Source organism: Cyanistes caeruleus, chromosome 16, assembly GCF_971803275.1.
Source record: "Cyanistes caeruleus chromosome 16, bCyaCae1.hap1.1, whole genome shotgun sequence".
NCBI lineage: Eukaryota > Metazoa > Chordata > Aves > Passeriformes > Paridae > Cyanistes > Cyanistes caeruleus.
Genome location: NC_141716.1, coordinates 14,266,028 through 14,288,697, shown reverse-complemented (window position 1 = coordinate 14,288,697; position 22,670 = coordinate 14,266,028). Strand labels below are relative to the sequence as shown.

The 22,670-nt window shown below is 52.0% G+C and overlaps 4 protein-coding genes across 7 annotated transcripts in view; 3 read left to right on the top strand and 1 right to left on the bottom strand.

The window, feature by feature from the left end:
* The window catches only part of LOC147650241 (uncharacterized), a 293,456-nt gene that overhangs the window by 158,564 nt on the left and 112,222 nt on the right, over positions 1-22,670 (bottom strand). The window lies entirely within an intron of this gene.
* Positions 1-22,670, top strand: part of LOC111943906 (uncharacterized) — a 261,321-nt gene that overhangs the window by 153,448 nt on the left and 85,203 nt on the right. The window lies entirely within an intron of this gene.
* Positions 1-22,670, top strand: part of LOC111944950 (uncharacterized) — a 120,569-nt gene that overhangs the window by 32,635 nt on the left and 65,264 nt on the right. Inside the window, exons 6-8 of the mRNA XM_086853485.1 lie at positions 18,067-18,238; positions 18,514-18,659; positions 19,114-19,394. The gene's annotated coding sequence lies outside the window, so the exon portion shown is untranslated. The remainder of the gene's footprint in view (positions 1-18,066; positions 18,239-18,513; positions 18,660-19,113; positions 19,395-22,670) is intronic.
* Positions 1-22,670, top strand: part of LOC147650243 (maestro heat-like repeat-containing protein family member 7) — a 64,450-nt gene that overhangs the window by 23,122 nt on the left and 18,658 nt on the right. The gene's annotated exons all lie outside the window — the stretch shown is intronic.

Here is a 22,670-nt window from a genome sequence, read left to right as displayed (position 1 = left end):
TGGCAATGCCCTAGTTTGGTCCTCAGGTTTTTCCCATACTCCTTCACCACATAAATGCTCTAAAGTAATAGGATTATTTAATAAATCTACATATTGGTGATTAGTTTTTAATAATTCCACCAGTATGTTTTTTAGAAATCGCTTCCATGTGTTTTCCCATAATTCAAATTCAGATGGTGTAAGCAAACACCTAAAAAGATCTTTAATATCTGTAGGAACTAAATCATTTGAGGTTAATGTTGTTTTAACAATGCTTTTAAATATTTCACTATTACGGCCAAATTCTCTTTGTACTTTGCAAATTTCCTTTTTGTCTTGGTATGAAAACGGCTTGTAATGCCGATTCTGTGGTCTTGTTCCAGTAAAAGTCACCGGAGCAGCAGTAGGGAAAAAGGCTGAGTCACAACCATTTTGTTCTCCATTCCCAGGAGTTGCATTGAACCGGCAGGGGGGAGAGGCTTGTCCTGCCCGGATATCGAGAAGGCTCGCATTCCCCCATCCCCCAGGGGCACCATGTGGCTCCACACTGGGAGCAGGCTGAGAGGATTCACCCTTCCATTCCCCGGGGCGTCCCCCGGGGCCATCAGGGCAATTTGCAGCAGCGCAACCACACCCGCCTTTGGAATGTGGTGAGGCAACCTCACCTCCCTGCTCGGTCTCGGGCCCGCCCCCCAGACCGTGGGAACTGGGAAGGGCTCCGCCCCTCACCCCCCACTCGGCCCAGCCCCCAGCCCCGCCCCCAGCTCCCACCCCATCCCCGCCCCCAGCCCCGCCCCCACAGGAGCTGGGCGGGGGGGCCCTCACCCCCATGCCGGGCCCTGGGGTCCCGCACACCCCCATGCCGGGTCCCGGGGGTTTCATTCCCTCATCGGGTCTGTGGAAAGACTCAGCCCCACCCCTGCAGGAGCCAGGAGAGAGCCCGCAACCCCCCATGCCGGGCCCGGGAGGCTCGCAGCCTCCCATCGGGGCGCAGGGCCGGGACACCCCTCCCCCTGCCCCTCTGCAGGAGCAAGGGGTGTAACTCCCTCCCTCCCCGTTCCTCCTCCCCACGGGACAGGGGCCGGAGGGACAGGGGATAGGGTTACAGCCTCGGGGGACAGGGTCATAGGGTGGGGCCAGGCAGGGCTGGCGGGTGGTGCAGGGTGGAATGTCAGGGGGAACAAAGGGGTTGTGATAAGGGTTGGGGGCAGGAACCGGTGGGTGGGAGGGATTATGGGTAGGAGAAAGGGGATACACAGGGGGATTCACCATGTGGCCAGGTAACACGCGGCCGGCGCCATTTTGGCTCTGCACATGTTCTTGAGTAAGTTCAGCAGAGCTCTCTCCTCCTTGCAGGGAGGATTTAAAGCTATGTTTTTCGGGATTTTCTGCGGGGAGGGAAGGGTACAGGCAGTTTTTGTCTGCCTGTAATGCCTGGGACAAGCCCTCTGACGGAGGTGCTGAGGGAAGGTGAGGGGAAGAGCAAGCCAGAGGCTTTTGCCTCTGTAGGCTGGTTTTCCGAATTAAAAGGAAAAGGGGGAGGTATTTGCCAGCTGTGCTGTCCCCCAATTCAACTTGCATAGTAAGGGCTTGTCCAACCTTGTCCCAGTCAGGCAGGGAATCAACATTTAAATCCGGAAAATGCAAAAAAAAACCCTTTTACTAATTTCCTCAGCTTTTTTTTTGAGAAATTGATATTTCCAGCCTTTAAAATATTCTTAATAAGGGAATATTTATTCCTTTCCTGTGTAGACAAAAGAGTACCCATGGCCAATCTTAAGGCTTTACTACACAGGCTGGTCTAACCTTTTTTTTACCTCCGAAAAAAACAGAAAAGATCCAAACTGCGGTCAGGGTTTAGAAACCACCGCGGAGCCCAGGACCTGCTGCCGGTGCACCTCCCCCACTCCACGTGGATTCCGCTGGTCCCGATACCAGGGAGAGGCTCTGGCACCGGCACTACCACCACCGTGCCCCGCTAAAACCCCACAACAACCGCCGGATTTCCCACACCCCCCGCGACCCCCCCAGTACCTGTTTCCTGAAGGATACGCGGTGTTCAAAGAAAAGAAAAGAAAAAAAAAAAAAAAAAGGTTCTCGGTCTGAGTTGACTCGTTGTCGTGGTTTTAAACCAGTAATTAAAAAAATTATTTATTTCTTGTTGTGAGATATGGATTAGAACAAGAGCAAAACAGGCTTAAAACTTAAAAGGAATAAAGACAGTTTATTAACAAACTACAAGAATAAGAACACCAGAATAAACTTTCAGAAAACCCCCTTATCTTTCACATCTTAACTATTTCTCTGTACACATGACAACGTAGAGACAAATAATTTTAGGACTTTGGTGGTTAAAAACAGTCTTAATTCTTGCTACAGTCTTTTCATCAGTCTTTGTAGAGAAACAGAAGCCTCTTTCTGTTAGCTTACGGAGTTTCTCACGAGAAAACTATTTTTGTCATAGTTTTTTATTTCTCTAATGCCAGCTGCCCGGAAATCTGTCATTAGATCTTCTCCTCCCATCTCACATCTCTCCGAGGTGTGTATGGGTCACTGAGCTTAGGGATTTTATTTTTAAGGATAAGTCATTCAAAGGCAGAAGTCTTCTTCATTTGTTTCTGAGAGCCTTCCTGGAAAACAGTTTTCTCTTTGCCCCCCAAAGCTTCAAAATCTTCACTCAACTCAATTCCAGCAACTCACAGTATCACAAGTACTCTCTCTCTTTTGCTCAAAACTTACACTTTGAATACTCTATTCCTCCCAACACTCATCATGAATTAAAGGAGTCTTTTTATACTATTATTGTCTATCTCCATAGCTTTAACAGAAAGATATTTCAGCTGTAAAGCATCTCCTTATTCTCTCTTTCTTATTTAAACTTAACTCTTTTCTTCACTGTTTTTGGTGGTTCTATGATGTCTTCTCTATGTTGATTGTCTCTCTCTGTCTTTCTGAGAAAAGGAGTAATCTGTATGTTTATCCAGGTAGTAAAAGAATTAAAAGCTTTAGGAAAACTGCAAGAGTTCATGGTGTTAAGTTCCAGTCTAGCAGCAAAAACTGAAAACCAAGCTCGGCTGCTTCTGTTCCCCCCTCCCCCCCCCTCCACCCCGCGGCCTTGTCGGCCTGGAGAGGGGGCGAGGAGGCCAAGACAGAGCCTTGTTACCTCTTCAGAAGCCGGAAACCAAAGAGAATAAGAGAATTCTGTCTGTACTTCTTAAGGGGGTGTTTACCAGTTGAATTCACTTTTTAATGGTCAGATCTGCTGTCAATTCTTGGAAATGACTGATAATTAGTCAGGAGGAAAAACTCCCATCAGCCACCAGCAGCTTCAACTTCCCCTCTTTCTAAGCTATCTTAAAAGTAAAGCCACCCCATGACACTCGTGTACTCACCGAGCTACCAACTCGACCCCCGTCAGAAGAACTGCGAGGTAGGTGACAGTACCTAGGCTTGTTAAAACACCCATGGGGTGTTTTCCAGCCGTCCGGAGGGGTTCTAAAGCCCCCGCGATGGGCGCCACCTGAAGAGACCTTCCCTTTGCCCCCCGGAAGTAAATCCAAGCTAGCTCTGTCGAATGGAGGGGTCAGGGAGATCCTTCGAGACCAAGAAAAGACCAAAAAGGTGCTGCTTCTCCCTCCGGGGGATCGCAGGATGTTTATTCTGGCTAGCTTCCAGAAGAGAGAAGAGGCTGGGTGCCTCTTTCCCGGACTCTTTCAAACCTCGGGAGAGGGGCGGGGGGGACACACAACACCAAGCCATGGGATAACGTTTCAGGGACAGGGAGGGGAGGGGAAAGACACGTCACAGAGAAACAAAGTAACTCCCAGAAATATGCACCACCACAAGCCTGGTGGGGATCCTGATGGCTGATCCACTAAAACTTGGTGCTGGAGAGGCTGTGAGAGACTTTGGCACAAAACTAAGCCTATTTCAGTGTCCTTTTTAAAGCTCAGCAGGTTTTGGGAGGAATCATGGGGGACAAGAGTGTCCTGAGCCTCAGTCACATCAACCCTTGCTTGGACATCCTCAGGTTGGCTTTTATTCTTTTATTGTTTTTCTGCATTTTTCCCCTCTATCCATAGCAAAGAAAGCCCTTTGACTGCAAGAACTTGGAGTTCTGTGTAGGATGGAGGGGTGAGGAGTGTCCCAGTGGCTGCTGTGTGTCCAGGAGTGCCCATCTCACCAGCTGCAGTCATGGCAGGCCTGGCTGTGAGTGGCTGGACTTGGGGTTCTCTTTGTGCCGCCTCCCTGCTGCCCCAGATCCATTTGACAGCTGGGATTTGCTGGAGTTGAGGCACATCCCTGCTCTTCCCAGAGGCCACAGGAGCAGAGGTGTGTTGGGAGGGAGGGAAAGCACAGGTGAAACCAACACTGGTTGTGTTTGAGGTACCTGACGTGAGCACCCCTTCACAGAATCCCAGGATCACTGAGGCTGGAAAAGATCCCCAAGGTCACTGAGCCCAACCTGTGCCCAATGCCCACCTTGTCCCCAGCCCAGAGCTCTGAGTGCCACATCCAGACCTTCCTTGGACACCTCCAGGGATGGGGACTCCACCACTGCACTGGGCAGCCCCTGCCAGTGCCTGACAATGAAGAAATCAATTTCTTCCATGAAGAAATCCTTCCAGATCTCCCCCCTGAGCCTCCCCTGGCCCAGCCTGAGGCCGTTCCCTCTCCTCCTGTCGCTGTTCCCTGGGAGCAGAGCCCGACCTCCCCGGCTGTCCCCTCCTGGCAGGGATTGTGCAGAGCCAGAAGGGCCCCCTGAGCCTCCTTTGCTCCAGGCTGAGTCCCTTTCCAGCTCCCTCAGCCCCTCCTGGGGCTCCAGACCCTTCCCCAGCTCCATTCCCACCTCTGGACATTCCAGCCCCTCGGTGCCTTTCTCGTGAGGGGCCCAGAACTGGGCCCAGCTCTGGGGGTGCCCCAGCAGTGCCAGCACAGGGGACAATCACTGTCCTGCTGCTCCTGCTCACTCTGTTTTGGATACAAGCCAGGATTGTTCTCCTTGCCCACCTGGGCTCGTGTCCAGCAGCCCAGGTCCCTTCCCAGCCACTGTGCAGGGGTGGTGGCCGAGGAGCAGGGACCCTTCCTGCTGTCCCTGTCAGCGATCCCACACGGCAGAGCCGGGCAGACACCAGTGCCACGGAGCTGTGGTGGCTCCAGGAGCTCTGCTGTGTGCCCTGGAGCCGGGCACAGCCTGGGGACACGTGCAGGGCAGCACAGCTGGCGCTGCCTCCAGAGGTGCTGCTGCCTCCTGGCTCTGCTGGGCTCCATCACATCCCGGCTGGATCCTTGGGATGGGCTCAGCACACAGAGCTGGGGCTGGGATGGCAGCTGGGAGCCTGAATCCTGTTAGATCCACAAGGAGAAGGTGAGGAGGTGTGTCCCAGCCCTGCATAACCAGGGAGGCTTTTCCTGCAGGTCCTGCAGCACTGCAGGTTAAACTCACCCTGCTCAGAACCTGCCTGTGCACAGGAATGTGTACAGTAATTGCCATTGCTGTAACAAATCAACTTGTTCTGCAGAGCTGAATTGTTGTTGTTGTTGTTGTTGTTGTTGTTGTTGTTGTTGTTTTTGGGTGAGGGGTTTTTGTTTGGTTGGGTTTTTTTTAGATGGGGAATATCGAGTTCTCATCATTTTCAGTGTTTGTCCAAAACCATGGAAAATTCCATCCTCCCATGAAGTTGTGAGAGCACAGCACTCTGGCTTGTCCAGTATTTCCTAGAGCTGTCCTGGATTTTAGCAGGAGAGCTGCATCCTGCAGGCATTCCCTGCACTGAGCACATCCATTGTGATACCCTTGGGATATGTGATACACCCATTGTGTGGCCCTTGGGATACAGAGGTGGCACTGGGAAAATCACCATCTGCTCAGGGCTGCCTGCAGCCTTAGCCTGTGGCAGGGGTTTACTGGGATACATTTGATGCAAATCCCACTGCTCACCTCAAGTTAAGCAGCAGGCAGTTGCACTGCTGCATCTCCTGCACGTGTTTCAATGAGTCCTGTGGATGCAGGCTGGGAAGTGGGAGGATGGAGACTGCTAGGGCAGGTGTTCCATGTGTCCCTGCTGATGGAGCGGTGCAGATCTCTCTCCCCCAGAGAGCTGTGAGAGGGGCAGGGGTTGGTGTCTCTGGCAGAAGCAGGATTTTCCAGCCTGTTGCTTCCAGAGTCTCTTCACCTGCGAGTGCTTTGCAGGAATGTCACATCCCCTGTGTCAGAGCAAAGGGCATGATTGATATATTCCCTCTCCTGAAAGGGCAGCTGGTGTCTGGATGGGCTGGCTGGCCCTGGAAAGGTGACCTGGGGGCACTCAGACCTCCTGCTGCTGGCCCAGGCTGTAGGAATTGCCTTTGCACAGCTCTGGGTATGTGTGCAGGTCCTTAAACCAACAGATTGTTATTCCACCAGTCCTGTCCCCTCTCAGCAGCTCCCAGCCATCCCTTGGTGCCCTCCTGGCACGGAATTCCCCAGGGCAGCATGGATCTGGGGACAGCATGGATCTGGGGACAGCGTGGATCTGGGGACAGCGTGGATTTGGGGACAGCGTGGATCTGGGGACAGCGTGGATCTGGGGACAGCGTGGATTTGGGGGCTGGCACCTCTCCCCATGGGGCTGGGGGGTGGCTTGGCAGCCCATGGAGATGTTTCTCATTGAGGTTTGCAAGGCACAGGGCAGAGCTGCTGGGGTCACCTGCCCAGGGCTGCTTGCTCTGCCTCTGGATTACAAGATTTATTTATTTTTTCCCCCCAGGAAAGTGGCAGAGGCTGGACAGGCTGGTGGGGATGCTGAGGCAGCTTTCCCTCAGTCAGACTCCAGGGCTGCTCCTGGAAAAACATCATTTTCTTTTGGCTCCAAAGGGCTCTTCCCAAACAGAGCCCCACGGGGGCAGGGTCACTTTTACCAGGGATGCTTTGTCATTTTTCTTTTGCTAACAAGAGCTCCAGGAAGATTCTGCTGAGACTCCCCCTTCATGTGCAGCCCAGGTGTTTCCAGCTCAGCTGCTGGAGCTTCCAGTACCAGTTTCTCTAACACTTATTTCACCCAGAATATTCTGTAACTCGCTTAAAATGAAAAATGTAGGAGTTGGGTAAAACAAATTGTATTTAATATCAACTTAATTAGCCCAATGATATTGCACAGATGGCATTCTGGATTTTCATGTTTTATTCAAGAAACCTTTTGGGTTTGGGATAATATATCTGAAACTGGGACGGAATTCAACAGCCTCACCTTGGCATTTAAACCAAGTCTGCTGCAGAGCTCGGGAGGGCTGGGCTGGGCTCTCTGGTTTTGGGGTTCTGGTCTTGGGTGGGCAAGAGTAAATGTGGAGATTTCCAGCTGGACTCACAGGCAGGAATAAAGCTGGATGATGGAAGACAGCCTAATAGACAGCAAATGATAAACAGGCTTTGAAAGGGGAAAGAAAGGTGAAAAGCTGTGTTTCTTGGAGACCAGGCAGGAGCTCTGGGAGTTTCTGTGGGCAGAGCAACTGCTTGGGCCAGGAGAAATGAAGAGAAGGATCCAGGGAGAGCTCAGAGCCCCTTCCAGTGCTTAAAGGGGCTCCAGGAGAGCTGGAGAGGGACTGGGGACAAGGGATGGAGGGACAGGACACAGGGAATGGCTCCCAGTGCCAGAGAGTGGGTTGGATGGGGTATTGGGCAGGAATTGTTCCTTGGCAGGGTGGGCAGGCCCTGGCACAGGGTGCCCAGAGCAGCTGGGGCTGCCCCTGGATCCCTGGAAGTGTCCAAGGCCAGGCTGGATGGGGCTTGGAGCAGCCTGGGACAGTGGAAGGTGTCCCTGCCATGGCTGGGGGAGGAACAATACGAACTTTAAGGTCCCTTCCACCACAAACATTTCTGTGATAATTTTTCCTCTTCAGCCCCAGTTATTGTCAGTGTTGTTTTTTTAAGTGAAGACCAAGTGGACCAATTTCCAGAGCTCTGTTCCTTTCCTTCTCTGTGATGTCCCTAAAAAGTGATGCCTTAGAGGCTCCCAGTGGTCCTGAGCTCTGAGAGAAAATCTTGTCTCCCTTTTTTTCTGAGGACACACCATGAGCCCCAGCCCTGGCCCTGCCTCTCAGCTGCCCTCTGTTCTCTGAGCCTCCTTCATCCACTGCTGACTGTCCTTGAAGAGCTCCTCAGGAGCAGCAGTTTTCCTTTGGAGCCCAGGCTGAGGCTCCTGGGAGCATCACAGCGGGATCACACGGTGTGCAATTCCCAAATTCCCTGTGTAGCCCTTGCCTGGGGCAGAGGAGCTGCGTGGCTGTGTCAGGCTGTGTCAGGCTGTGTCCCACCTCCCTGTCCCAGCTTCACTGAGCAGTTTCCTGCCTCAGAACATTCCAGCCCCCTTTTCTTGGTGACCCTGCTCTGCTCCCAGCCTTAGCAGCCAGCCCAGTTTCAGGGCCAGTAGCAGACTTTTCCAAAATCCTTCTGCTTTATCGAGCCAGCACCCCCAGGGTCCCCAGGGAAGGGCTGTGCCCAGGAATTCTGCTTCCACTTCAGTGTTTTGTCCTTGTGTGACCTTCTGGACCCTGGTGAGGCCTGATCTGAAGCTCCTGGATGAAGGAGGTGTCCATCCCCAGTGCGAGGGTCTCCAGTGCTAATCCCTGGCAGAAGCAGGCTTGGCTGCCAAAATTTTCTCTTCAGTGTCAGAGTGTGCTTCTGTTTTGCAAAGGAGTGAAATTTCCACGTGGGCAAAGTCCTGGGCTGATTTGGGTCCAGGACAAATCCCATTTGGACCATCCCACGTGAGCAGGTGAAGCTCCCTCAGTTCCCAGCAGGCTGTGTCCTGGAGGACAGGAGAGCTGCTGGGTGGCCAGGCTTTGAGGAGTGCTGGCCAGGAGGTGTGGGGAGACAATCCTGATGCACAGGACGTGCTCCAGGAAGAGCCCTGCGGCTGAAGGGGTCAGTAAGAGACAGCCAAGGCAGCTGGAGGGAGAATCAAACTGTGCTGCTCCCCCAGGGAAAGCACTTCACTCACGGCCAGGAGGGCTGGCAAACACAGGCTGGGCTTGGGGTCTCCTGCAGCTGGGAAAAACCTTTCCTTGGAGCAGGCAGACTCCAGCCCTGCTCACCTGTGGCTCGGAGCTGGGAGGTTGTGATGTGCTGCTGGTGCTGGGAATCAGCTGGGAAGAGTGGGGCACCCTGCACCTCAGCAGATGTGACCAGAGGTGCCCAAACCCTTCACTGGTGTCCTCCTGTGTGCCTGAGGAGTGCTTGACAGACCTCAGCTTAGCCAGAAGTGGCTCATGGCCCTGCTGGGATGGATCTCTAAAGTTTACATAGGTGACAGGGGGTTCAGTATTTCCAGGGCCCTCTAGGCAGTACTGAATGTGACAAGCTAAAACTCCATTTTCATGCCTCAGTTACTCCACTTGTGCCCTTTCTCTCATCATTCCTGGTTGTTTTGAAGACTCCCTTGTTCTGTTTTTAGCTGCGGATCTTTTTCCAGAGACAGGAACAGGGAGAAAATGTGTGGGATTTTTGGTGGTGGTAGATTTTTTAGCCTTTTGTAATAGAAATACACTTGTCTGACTCTGCACATGGTCATTTACCTGGGCAGGGATGGCACCAGCCCCCAGAGAGCCCATTTGTGCTGGTGTTGCTCTGCAGCCCCTGATTCCTGGTGGGATCTGTTCAGCCAGAGCACTTCAGCACGTCCTGTTCCACCTGGGGACACCTCTCCGTGTCAGTGCTGTGAGGAGGAGGAGGAGGAGGAGGAGGCTGCAAGGAGCAGAAGAGCAGCTGTGACCTGCAGGGAGGCACAGGGTGAGGGGCAGGAACACAGATGGATACTCCAAGGCCCAGGAAAAGGGGATGTGCTGGTGCTGGAAGAGAAGGGAGCAGTTTGGGTGAACCCAGACAAGATCCTGCAGCCTCTGGCCCTGGCTTCTCCCAGGGCTGGGCTGGCATCTTGGGGACAACCCTGGGCTTGGTTTGGTGCCATGGAACCCTCAAAACTCTTCATTCTCAATGCCCAAACTCTTCAGGCCTGCAATTATCCTGTTAGATTAAGTCAAATCATCCTCTCTGTCCATGAAGGTCCATTTTTGCTGCTGACCCCATCCCCCAGCACAAAATGGTTCTGTTTTCATGCTCTGTCTAATTTGTAATTTTCATGGGTGTTTGAGCAGCCACTTCCACCTTTCTGGGTGCAGTGTGGAGTGCTGGAAGTCAGGAATGCCAGTGTGTATAACATTGTTAATTTTAGGCATTTCTCTAATCACTGCCTGCCTTTGCTGCTGCCGCCCCTCCAGAACCACAGCAAAAACATCTCTCAACATCCCTAAAGAGCAAACAAGATTTAAATTGTGCTTTGAATTCAGATATGTTCTCCTTCCAACACTCAGAGTGGCAGGGAAAGGGCTGATGAAACCCTGCAGCCACCCCTGCCACGTCCAGCCTCTTTCCTGGTGCTTCCTCAGTGTGTTGATCTGTGAGCTGCCAAATGTGGAGCAAGATTTGGGTGTAATCCTGATGGAAACCCCCAGCAATAACCAACTTTGGGGGTTTTACTGCTGCTTTGACACAGATGCTCAAACTGAAGCTGTGTCCTGTCCATGCCAACCCCCAGCTTATTCCAAGCTGCAGACTTACTTGGGAATCTTTGCCTTGGATTTGGCCCCTTGCTGCCTTCAGTGAATGAATCCCTTTGTGTGCTGGGTTCAGCTTCCAGCTGAAGCTGAGGCAGCTCCTGGGAGCAATTTGAATTATTTTTTATTTTGGCCACGGCAGTGGAGAGAGGTGGTGACCCCAGAGGGCAGCAGGACTAATTTGGAGGTTGGAGAGAGCTCAGTGGTGTCCCCACAGCCCCCAGGAGCTCATGGGGACTGAGGGAGGTTGGGTGGGGAGAGGAAATCTGCATCATCCAACTTTGTGTACCTCCAGTGTCTGAGCAAGTTATTCAGGCTTTCTTTGGAGCTGAGAGAGAGACACTGATTTTTCTGGAGTGCCATTCACCAGCCTGGGTTTCAATATCTGAAATGAGTGAGAATGGGTGTCCTGGAAAAGCCTTTTTTTAAAACATGGAACCTGCAAAAGCTGGCTTGGACAGAGCAGTTAACTACAAGAGTAGTTAATATCTAAATTCAGGCAACTTTAAATGTTTCTTCCCTGCCCAGGTATTTCCACCCAGCTAAGGCAGACCCAAGCTCGCTGCTCTTTCCAGTTCTCTTTCCTCTGCCCCCAAACACAATGTGAAACACTGCTTTAGAATGTTTTACCCTGTAAAACAACATATTGCACTGTTCCCTGTTCACTTTCAATTTTATGCAACTTTCTCTGCTGGAATAGGCTCAGTGATCCCAGGAAATAATTGGTGAGCTTGTTAGACTAATGGGATTTTTTATTTTCAAGGCTATAGATCAAACAAGTATGCCTGAAAATTCATTATACATGCAGTGAGCACAAAATAATTATTCCTTCCCATGGAAGTGCCGGAGGAGAGACTGTGATAAGGTGGGGCTTTAAAAAAACCTGCTTGATTTATCATTTGAGGCAAAGTTCCTGTGAGATGCACGAATTCAGTATTGAGTGACAGTCACCTGGCTGGCCAGGGGGCAGGGGACAGCCTGGAAAGGATTTTGACTTTGCTTTTTTGACTTTATTTTTGGTCTGGAGCTAAGCAGCCCCTGAGTTGTGCTCGTCCTTTGCAGCAAACAGCCCCAGGTGTTGTTTGGAACAGCAGAATTTTGTGTTGCTCCCAGGTGGTGAAAAAGGGATGGTTTCCCACCTCCCTCTTCTCCAGGGCTTTGGTTTTCCATCTCCTTCCCCTCTGGGGAAGCCAAGGAAATCTCAGCCAGGAGAGAGGATTTGTTCAGTCCTGCAGGTGGACACGTGAGAAAGGGGATGTCAGCAGTGGAGGATCTAGCCCAGAATAAAATGCTGGATATTGACTGAGATGTGGGCTGTGCTGCCTCATGTTCAGCCTCACCATCCCAAGCATTTTGGGTCTAAATTGCAGTGTCTGGGGTTGTCCTGGTTTGAGGCTGCTGGGATCTTGCCCACGAGCTCAGCCTGAGCAGTTCCATCAGTTGTGTCCCACGAGGAACCAGGAGGAGATGCTGGCAAGGGAACTGGAGCTCCTTCCCTGTGGGGACAGGCTGGGGAAGCTGAACCTGGAGAAGAGAAGGTTGTGAGGAGACCTCAGAGCTCCTTCCCAGGGTGTGAAGGGGCTGCAGGGAAGTGGGAGAGTGACTCTTCCTCAGGAGCTGCAGTGACAGGACAAGGGGGAATGGGATCAAACTGAAAGAGGGGAAATTTAAGTCAGAAATACACAAGAAATTCTCCCCTGTGAGGGTGGGCAGGCCCTGGCACAGGGTGCCCAGAGCAGCTGGGGCTGCCCCTGGATCCCTGGAAGTGCCCAAGGCCAGGCTGGACAGGGTTTGGAGCAGCCTGGGATAGTGGGAGGTGTCCCTGCCCATGGCTGGGGGAGGAATGAGATGATCTCTAAGGTCCCTTCCAACCCAACCCATTCTGGGGGGGAATTTTACCTTCAGTGTATTTGCAAATTGCAATTTATTTTTGCATCTTTGTTTGAAAATTAATTTGTCTTAAAGATATTTTGTGTGTTTCTTGAGTTGTCCACATATTGCTGCTCTTCAATCAAGTATTTTCCATTTGCAGAGCTGGCCAAAGAATTAATTGTTCACTGAGAAGTTCCATAGAAAACCCCTTTATAAAAAAGCACAAGTGGATACTGTCTTTGTGGGGAAAATTGGTGAATGTTTGGGATATGACAGGAGAGAGAAAAAAGGAAAAGAAGCAAAGACAAGTCATAAAAAGGCTCAAAAGCGCAAGCTGTGACATCTTGGAGAGAAAAATGCTTGCTATACCTTGGAAAAGCTCGAAAACAAATCTCCAACTTAACTTAAAAATAGTTCTTCTCGTTCTGCAGGCACAAAGACTAATTGGAAGTGACACCATTTAAGAATGTCACTTCCAGTCTGTCTCATTGCCCTGGTGTTTGTGCCTCCCATCCTGTGCTGGGCTGGGATCGCTCCATGAGCAGGGAGAGGGAATTTTGTCCCTCAGAAGAGACTGGGCTTGGTGGCCAGCTCCTTCTGGGCAAGCAGCTCCTGATCCCCATGGATGCACCCACAAGTGCAGGGATCTGGACTTGGCATCTCCAAGCCAGCATTTGCCTTTTTGATGGACACCTCTCACAGCCAGTGTGGTTGGGAAGGTGGTGACCTGACTATCCATTCTCTGGTGGTGGTCAAAAACTTATAAATACTGAGAGAATAAAGGACTCTGTTGCACCACACCTCGAGCTGTGTCCCTGTGACTCATTTTGTGTCCAGCAGTGACACCCATCCTGGTGCACTGAGTGAGGGGAGGATGGACAGGCCAGCAGCAGTTCTGGCTGGAGGATTCCTGCTGGGCTGAGGGCAGTGGCTGCGCCCATCCACACAGGAAACATCAGTGTGTGTCCAACACCTCCTGAGGGAGCCCCTTAGGCACAGCTTCTGCCCAAGTTTTGCCAACATCTCCCTGGGCAAAGCATCCAGGGCAGTTCTTGCAAAGGCAGCACCTTTGAGGAACCCACAGTTGACAGCAAATTGCACACAATTACTCTGCAGTGCATAAGCAGTAAGTAATCAAGCATGCTAATGACCAGCAGCGTTAATTACTGGCCACTTCCCCCAGCTGTTCCTCACCTCTGGTCCCAGCTGCAAAACCAGCTCACAGTGTGCAACAGCTGCATTTGGAGGCCCAGAACAGCCCTGGCCTTTGGCTGACTGTGTAAAAGTTGGATGACAATTTGTAGCTCCACGTGGGAATTTTGGAGCTTCCCCAATTAACCCCTGAGTGCTGTGGGATTCTCTGCTGGAGGATCTGAGTGTGACAAGCTGCTGATATTGCCTGAGTTGGTGCAGGGGCATCACAAAGGAGCCTGGACACCTTCCCCTATCCCAGGCTGCTCCAAGCCCCATCCAGCCTGGCCTTGGACATTTCCAGGCATCCAGGGGCAGCCACAGGAAACCTGTGCCAGGGCCTCAGCAGCCTCACAGGGAAGAATTGACATAATTAATGTAACTAACATAGTTCCTTCTGAAGGTCCAATGGTGAAAAGCATCCCTGTAGCTTCAGCTGATGAATTTCAACACTGAAAGGCACAAAAAACCCCAGAAGAAATGGAGCTCAAGCTGGCCAGGACGAACATTTCCTCTCCTGCTGCCAATTATGGGGCAAGGATTACATCACAACGTGTTAGTAGAATTAAATATCTATTTGAACTTTGCTTCTCGTGTACTTTTTAATTTTAATATTATTTATTCTTTGACTTTCAATAATTCATCGAGATGCGTCCATATCGGTAATTAAAACATGTACAGTAAGAAACAGAGCTCACATAAATTATTCCACGGCATTCATTATTTATTTGGCCACTTACAGCTGTGCAAAATTTACAGAGAAAATATGTACATTAATTAACATGTACATTACAATTTCATGAGTGCACTTTTTCGGTGAGTAAAGATACTCAGATATGGGTGGGGGAGCAGCTAGAGAGGTCTTGCTTGTGCCTTTTAAATTATTTAGGTTTAAGAAGAGGTCTGTGGTTGGAATCCAGGAGGAGCTGCTCGGGGGAAGCCTTTCTGCTGGCCTTACACGTGTGGTGGCAAAGTGGTTTTTTCCAAAGCTGCCAGGATTCCTGAGCCAAGCTCAGGGATGGATGTTTGGCTGTGTTGTACAGCCACGGGCACTGAGTAGAGCAAGGGACAAGAGAAAATCTGATATTTCACACCCTCTGGTGTAATTTCCTGTGGTTGAGTCTATCAGGGAGCGCTGGTGCCATGGTGGTCCCACTGCATTTCTTGGCTGGTGTGTCCTGGAGGGTGAGGCTCAGGACAAGGCCCTGCAGAAGACTCTCAGAGGGGTTCTGGAGGCACCACTGTTGATTTTTACCCCCACAGATTCCAGCTGAGGCTGCTGCAAAGTGACTCCAGTTCTAAAACCAGCTCTGGAAAAGGTCCTGTGCATCAGCACTGAGGCACAGCTCAAACAACGAGGAGTTTCTTTGTGCCAAGCAGATTAAAAATACCCAAACCAACCCAACCAAACAACTCACGGATTCTATCGTCGTCTGAAAGGGAAAAGAAACATTTTTATTCAGTGCCACAAAATTTGCATCAATAACAAGTCCAGTAGCACACCAGGAAATTTCCACATGAGTAAACTCCACTCACTGCAAAAAGGCTTGCATCCACTCCTGGAATTTAATGGTTCAGCTGGCATGTGAAAGCTGTTATTTGGAGATTTAATTATTAAGATCAAATTAAATTTCAGCTATTGCAGCAATGAGCAGATGCCAGCTGAGGGATTCCTTGCTGGGGAATGCTGGAGAGGATTTTGGTGTATCCACATGGGAGCCTCCCTGCTAGGAGGATGCTCAGAAGGCATTGTGCCTTGGATAATGAACTATTCAGGAGTTCTGGGAGTCCCAGGGATGCCTTTTCCTGGTTATGAATTACTCCTGGTGAAATCTGGCTATGAACTGCCTCACGGTGACCTGTGGAGTTCCTGGTCAATGAGGGGCTGCTGGAATGAAGGGAATGCTCCACTTCATGGCTATGGAGCTTTTCCTTCCCCCAGCAGGAGCTCTGGCTGGGACTTGTAATGGAAAGTGTGAAGACTTGTGCAGATGAAGAGCAAAGAGAACAAAGACCCTCCAAAACTCACTCTGTCTTTCCAACCAACCCCACAGAATTTGTCTGTGAGCTTTCATAGTTTTTGAATTGCCAGCCACAAAAAACTTTTAATTCTTTTTGGCCAGGCTGTGAGTGCACTCAGAGGGTGGAGCAGATGAGGAGACACAGGTTTGGGGAAGCAGAACACAGAACTATTTGCTTTCTGGAAGGCTGGAGTGAGGTCTTGGGGGAAATCTGCCTCACACAGAGACTTGACAAGAGCCATGAGGCTCTGGATCATCCTCCCCTGGACTGCCCAGGCATGGGAACTCCATCCCTCTGTCCCACAGGGCCAAACTGCAGACCCCCCAGCCTTCCCCAAACACCTGCATCCAGGGCATTTAGGAGCTGATTCCCCAGGGCAGGGCTGCCCTTGCCTCCACCCTGCCATTATTATTATTATTATTATTATTATTATTATTATTATTATTATTATTAACTATTATAATATTATGTTTATGTTTATGATGTTTATTTTTACACCCAGGCAATTCACTGTTTGCAGGAAATGTCAAGATTTTCCACACAGGCACCTCTTTCCCCTGTGCACCCATCTTGAGAGAGAGAAAATGGTCATGTGCCACTTGACCAAAGCAGGGGCTTTGCAAACACACCAAACACTGGAAGTTTGGTAGAAAGAAGCAGCAAATCTCTTTTTTATCTTAGTTTTATCTTCACCAAACCTTCTCTGAACAACTCTGCACCTCCTTCTGCATTCATTTCCTCAAGCTGGGTGTCATGGAGTTACTTTACCTTTAAGGGAGTTGGAGTTGCTGGGAACTGCCTGGAGTCTTTTCTCCTGACCAATTATCGGTCATTGCTGAGAATTGACAGCAGTTTAGGCCATTGAAAAGTGGGATCAACTTGTGAACCCTACCTTAAAGTGTAAAAGCAGAGCTCTCTGGGTTCTCTTTGTTTCCTGGCTGTGGAGGGTGGCGGAGCTCCAGGCCTCCCGTTCCCTGCCCAGGCCATGCGGCCGGGCGGGGCCGGGGCCGGGCCTGCCGCGTCTCCTGCCCGGGAGATGGGGGGGCCTGGGGAAGGTTTTCCTCAGGCCCGGGCCGGGCCAGGCCGATCTCTGGCTCGGCTGCAGGTTTTGCTGTAACTAAATTCACTAGAAACTGCTGAGTGAAGAAGGAGAGAGGCTCTGGACCTGCAGCAAGCAGAGACAGCGACCACACTCTCCAGAGCAGCTATGAAGAACTTCCCATCGCAGACGGCTCCAGCTCCTGTTCGGCAGAGATCACCGAACCATCTACAAAAGCCTGGGCAAGATTTTAACTCTTTCATTACCCAGATGAGACTTGCGGATTAATCTTTTTATCCAGAGAGAGAAAAACAGAGTGATCAACATGAAAAGAGACTTTATAAACTACCAGTGACAGGAAAGAAAAGAAGCTTCAGAAGAGGTAGAGAATTAAGAAGATGCTTTCATTAAGCTGAAATATCTTTCTGTTAAAACTATGGAGATGGACAATGAAGTCCTGAAAAGAACTCCTTTAATTCATGATACAGTATCTAGGGAGGAATAATAGGGTTCAAAGTGTAAATTGGAGTAAAAAGTAGAGTAATTATGATATAGTGAAGTGCTGGGAGATTTGAAGCCTTGAGAGGCAATGAGAAAACTGTTTTCTAGTGAAGCTCACAGAAACAGATGAAGAAGACTTTTTTGCCTTTGAATAACTTATCCTTAAAAATGCTATCCCTAGACTCATGGCCCATAGACACTTCAGAGTGATGTGAAAATGGGAGGAGTGAGCTCTAATAATAGCAGCACTGGGCAGCTAACATTAGGGCAATGGAAAACTATAACAAAAATAGTTTTCTTGTGAGAAACTCCATAAATTAACAGGAAGAAACTTCTGTTTCTCTACAAAGACTGGTGAAAAGACTGTAGCAAGAAATGGGACTGTTTTAACCATCAAAGTTCCAAAGTTTTTGTCTCTGTTGTCATGTGAACAAGGGAATAGTGGGTAGATAGGGGATGAAAAGGTTTTTCTGGAAGTTTATTCTGGTGTTCTTATTATTGTAGTTTGTCAATAAACGTTTTTTTTTTTCCTTTTAAGTTTTATGCCTGTTTTGCTCTTGTTCTAATCCATATCTCACAGCAAGAAATAAGTAATTTTCTCAGTAATTGGATTAAAACCATGACATAGGACTTTTGTGGGCACAGGGAGTGTGAAGCAGAAATGCTGACAAGGATGAGAAAAATCTATTTAACGATTCATCTGGAGTATTTCTGAAGAGGAACCCAGAGATGTCTTCTGGGCTGTGTTTTAAGTCACTTCCTGGGCAGCTGTGGCTCCCCAGGGCAGACAGTGGCCTAGGGGAGAAGCAGCCAAGTGCTCTGAGGGCGCGTGAGCCCATCCGTCTTTGCCTCTTGCCACACAGATGTTGCAGGCAAGTGTGAAACCCTCTGCTCTTTGCTTCTGTGCAGGTGCTGCAGGAAGAGCAGAATGAGAAGAGGGCTTTAACAGAGACACTGCTCCAAACTCGGGGACAGCTCAGCCAAGCGTGCCAGCAGGTCCAGCAGCTCAGGCAGGAGGTGAAAGAGCAGCAAGAGAAGGGACAGGTAAGTCTGAGTAGGCAGGGGATGGAGTGCAGGGCAGGGACAAGGGCACAAAAGGCAGCTCCTGGGAGTGAGGAGGCAAGGGCTGCCTCAGGCTGTGGGAGCACAGAGCCTGGTAAGCTCCAGAGCTCAGGCCAGCAAGGAGGGCTTGCAGTGCAAGCAGAGCTGGATCGAGAAGCCACAAGAAGTGGCTGAAGGAATGGGATTTGGAGACAGCAAATGCAAAAATCTGAGCCTGAGGGCAGGTCCCAGGAAGTCGCTCTGCATTTTGTTGCCAGACCATCAAGGCAAAGCTGCAAGCTGAGCTGCAGGAAGCTCACAATGAAATGCTGGCAGTGCAGAGGAGGCACAAGGAAGAACTTCAGGGCATCAGAGAGAGGAGATGAATGTCCTCCTTGAGCAGAGGGATGCTCTACAAAAGCAGGTGAGTGAAACAGCAGTGGCACTGCAGTCAGACAGGGAGGACTCTGTGGCCTTCTTGCTTTTCCATGGCAGAGCAGCAGCTGATGGAGTGATCCCTGGGGCTGCCTCATGCTGTGGGGGCTCCATGGCAGCTGCTCTGAAGGACACTCAGTGCTCTGCTGAATCTCAGCTGCTGCCCCCTGGACAGCTGGGCCAGTCCTCTGGGCTATTGGCCAGCAACCATCAGCATGGACTCCTGCTGGCCTCTTCTTGCTAGCCTTGGTTTGGGAGGTGCTTTTTCAGGTGGGCCACTTAGAGATTTAACCTTAAGTTGTCCATCTCTATTGGGAATCTGCCAGTCCCAGGACAGGGAGAAAGGGAAAGTTTTCCTTTCTCATTCCTAAGTGCCTCTGCTGTGGCTGACAGAGGCAGGCTGTGGCTGTCGCCTCTGACTGCTTTGTTCTGTTTGACTGGAGGTGGAAGAGTTGACATCTCAGCTGGCAGCCTCCCGAGAGTTCCTGGAAAGCAGAGTCCAGAGAGCCCAGCAAGATGTGAGCGAGGGCCAGGCACAGTCAAGGCAGAAGCAATTGGAGGCTGAACACATCCAGAAGAGGCTGGAGGAGGCAGAACATCAGAAGAAGGAGCTCCAAGTGAAGCTGCAGAAACTGGAGAGGGAATGGAGTGAATGCAAAGAAGTGGCACTGGAAAATTTTGAATTGCAGGCTTCCGTGAATGTCCTAGAGAGGGAAAGAGACAGGTAAATGAAAGCCTGTGGGACTCTGCAATGTGGTGAATGCATTCCCTCTTTGCCATCTTTGCACCTACCTGGGGCTCTGGCAGCATTTCCTAAGTGGCAGATTCTGAACTCTCCATGAAGACACATCTCATTATCTGTATGTTGTGTTCATTCTCTAATATTTTAAGCCTTCACTTGGAGTTTTTCTGAAGACAAAGGCTTTTGGGGTAGCTCTTTCCCTCTAGGGAGTGTTGTGCTGTTAGGTTAGGTTAGGTTAGGTTAGGTTAGGTTAGGTGGGTGTGTTAACAGTGCTGGAGCTGCAGTGTAAGGAGCTGGATACATCCATCAGCTCCACCTTGGCTGCTGTAACTTGAGGCCTTTGGGATCTGATCAGCCTGGCATCTGATGCCTTTGCTGGGCAGAACCTTCTTAAGCCCCTGAGTGCTGATCAAGCCCAGATTGCCCTGGGAGGCACCCAAGAAACAAGAATGTCTCTGGTGCATTGTTCCTGATAAAATGCCCCCCCGGTGCCTGGAGGGGCTCAAGCAGGGTCCCTGCCACCCTCCACACTCACAGGTGTTACTGACTGTGTAAAGAATGCAAGAAACCAGAGCAAGGTTAGGGGGGCTCCTCCAGCTGATCAAGTCAAGCCAGTCTTCAGTGCCACAGGATTCTTCTTCCAAGAAGAAGACAAAGGAAAGGCAGAGCACTCTTGCTTGCCTGGAGGTTTCTGCATCTTCCATCAGCTTGAGCTCCAAGCCTCTGTTGCCACTTCTGCCTTGGGCCTTGGTTCCTCCAGCTGAAAGTAGGATGGGTGCTGGTAAATCTCAGGGAACTTGCCAGACATCCCCTGGTTGTAGGGTGCTGCTCCTCCCACCTGGACATACAAGATGGGGGAAGGAAATGTCTCTTCCATGTTGACCAAACCTCAGTGCTTCCACCACCCCGGCCCCTCAGGGGCCTCCTGTGCCCTTGGAACCTCCTGCCACCTCCTCCCTCACACCTGCCCCTTGTGCCTTCCCACTGCCTTGTCCCATCAAGGCCTCTGCAGCACCGCATTCCTTCCGGGCCTCCCTCCACCCCAGCCCCTCTGGTCTCCCCCAGCCCGGCCAACCTGCCCGGCAGCGGCGCAGCCCCGATGGAGCTCCAGAGGAACCGGATTGAGAGAGCCTCAGAGCCCTCAGCAATCCCGCCAGCAACCCACGGGCTGCAGGACACAGACGGTGCTTCCTGGCTGGGAGAAGCCTCGTGCCCATCTCCAGGCACCACAATCACAGCGAGCCCCACAGCTCCAGCCCCTGCCCAGCTCCTCTGTGGGCAGCGTTAAGGCTTCAGCAGAAGCACCAAAGGCCGAGGGCCTTCTGGCCATTTTCCCTTCCCCACTGCACGCCTGGGCAGCTTGCTGAGCACAAGCACCCTTTTCCCCTCTCCCCCTATGCCCTGCGCACACTGGGCACCAGAGAAAGCACCTGAGACACTGGGTATGAGAACACATTCTATATTTCAATATATAATTCTATATCTATATTCTATATATTTCTAATTCTATATTTCTATATTAAAGAAGAACTAAGAAAAAGGAAAAAGAAACCATCTTAAAGAAAAATCCTGCCCGGCTCAGATGGCCCCGGCAGACAGAGAGCCTCTCAATTTAGCTCTCCTCAGAGCTCCAGCAGCACAGCCAGCCACGGGCCCACAGACAAGGGCGGTTCTTGCGTGCCCTGCGGAATCCATCTTGCCACTTCTGCAAGATGGAGCCTGGAGCTGCCCGGAGGACAAAGGCTGTTTCCAGAGCCAGCCTTCTGATGGCAGGGCTGATGTCCTGTGCCTTGTCATCAAGGGCTGCAAGAGAGAGGAACAGAGCCATGGTCAGATCTGGATCTGCAGGGACCCGAGGAGAGCCCCGTGCAAGGGCCAACCCAGGTGGCTCTGGCCATGGCCAGGAGGGAGCAGGGACCAAAGGGATCAGCCCAAAGCCACTGGACACTATTGGCACTCGTGCCCCTGAAATCTCTGTGTGTGCCCTGGCCACACCAGGCCTGGTCCGCACAGGGAGCAGAGCCCTCGGCAGCCGGGGCAGGGACTGCAGCTCCCCTTGGCAGCCGGGGCTGGCAGCCCACTGCCCTCACTCACCCTGACAGATGCTCTGGAGCTCTCGTTTGTTCCCCCGGAGGTGCCACCCGGCCATCCCTGGGAACACAGAGCCTGTCAGGGTCCCAGCAGCACAGCTCCCTGCCAGCGGCGCTGCCAGCCCTGGGGCCACACGGCCTCCTGCCCCGGCAGGGCTCAGCCCCGGCCCTTGCCGCATCCTGACTCAGCCCAAGGGCCCCGGCTGCCAGAGGCCGGCAGCAGCAGCCCCGAGGGCAGCCGGGGCTCCAGGGCCGGGGCAGCAGCCGGGGCTGGGGCCGAGCTGCGGCGGGGCAGGGAGGGAGCCCAGCCCGGTTCGTGGCTCACCAATGAACCTGATGGCCGCCGCTCGCAGGGACTCCTGTGGGCTGTCCAGGTAGAGCAGGGCCCGGTGCAGGTGCTCAGCTGCTCGGCTCCTGTCCTGTGCCAGCTGCAGAGAGCGGCGGGAGGGAAGGGTTGGTGCGGGCTCTGCCCCTCGGCCGGGCACTGCTGCCTGCGGCCAGCCCCGGCCTCCCGTGCCCGCCCAGCCCTGAGGCACCGGGCAGCAGCCGCTGGCGCCGGGCTCTGGAGGGGGCAGAGGGCCGGCTGCTGCCCGGGGAGCCGCGCTGCTGCCCTGCCCGACAGACCAGCGGTGCCGGGGCTCCATGGGCACACGGCTCGGGGCCACAGGGGGCTGGAGTAGAGCCCGCGGGGCCCAGGGAAGGGAGCAGCGTGTGGGGCACAGGCTGGCGGCCCTGGGTGCGGCACTGGGCAGGGCACAGCTGCCAGCCGCACACACTGAGCTTCTCCAGCCTGGGGCTGGGGCTTCCAGCCCGCCCTTACCAGGCCCTCGCCGAACCTCCAGGTCTGATCCACCCGCAGCATCTGCTGGAGATCCTGCCTCTTCAGCAATCGGGTGGAACAGAGCAGCGTTTCCCGGGAGGCCTGGAGAGCAGCAGAGACCCAGAGATGGCACCACAGCCCAGGGCACAGGACCCACGTCCCTGGGCCAAGACCGGGAGGGAGCTGCAGCCTGCGAGGCAGCAGAGCAGGAGGCAGCCGAGCGCCCTGCCAAGGAGCCACGGCAGCTGCCGAGTCCTCACATCAACCACGCGCTGGTTCTCGTCATGGCAGTGCAAGGAGAGTGGGAGCCATCTCTTGTAACTCTGCATGGTGTCTTTCTTCAAAAAA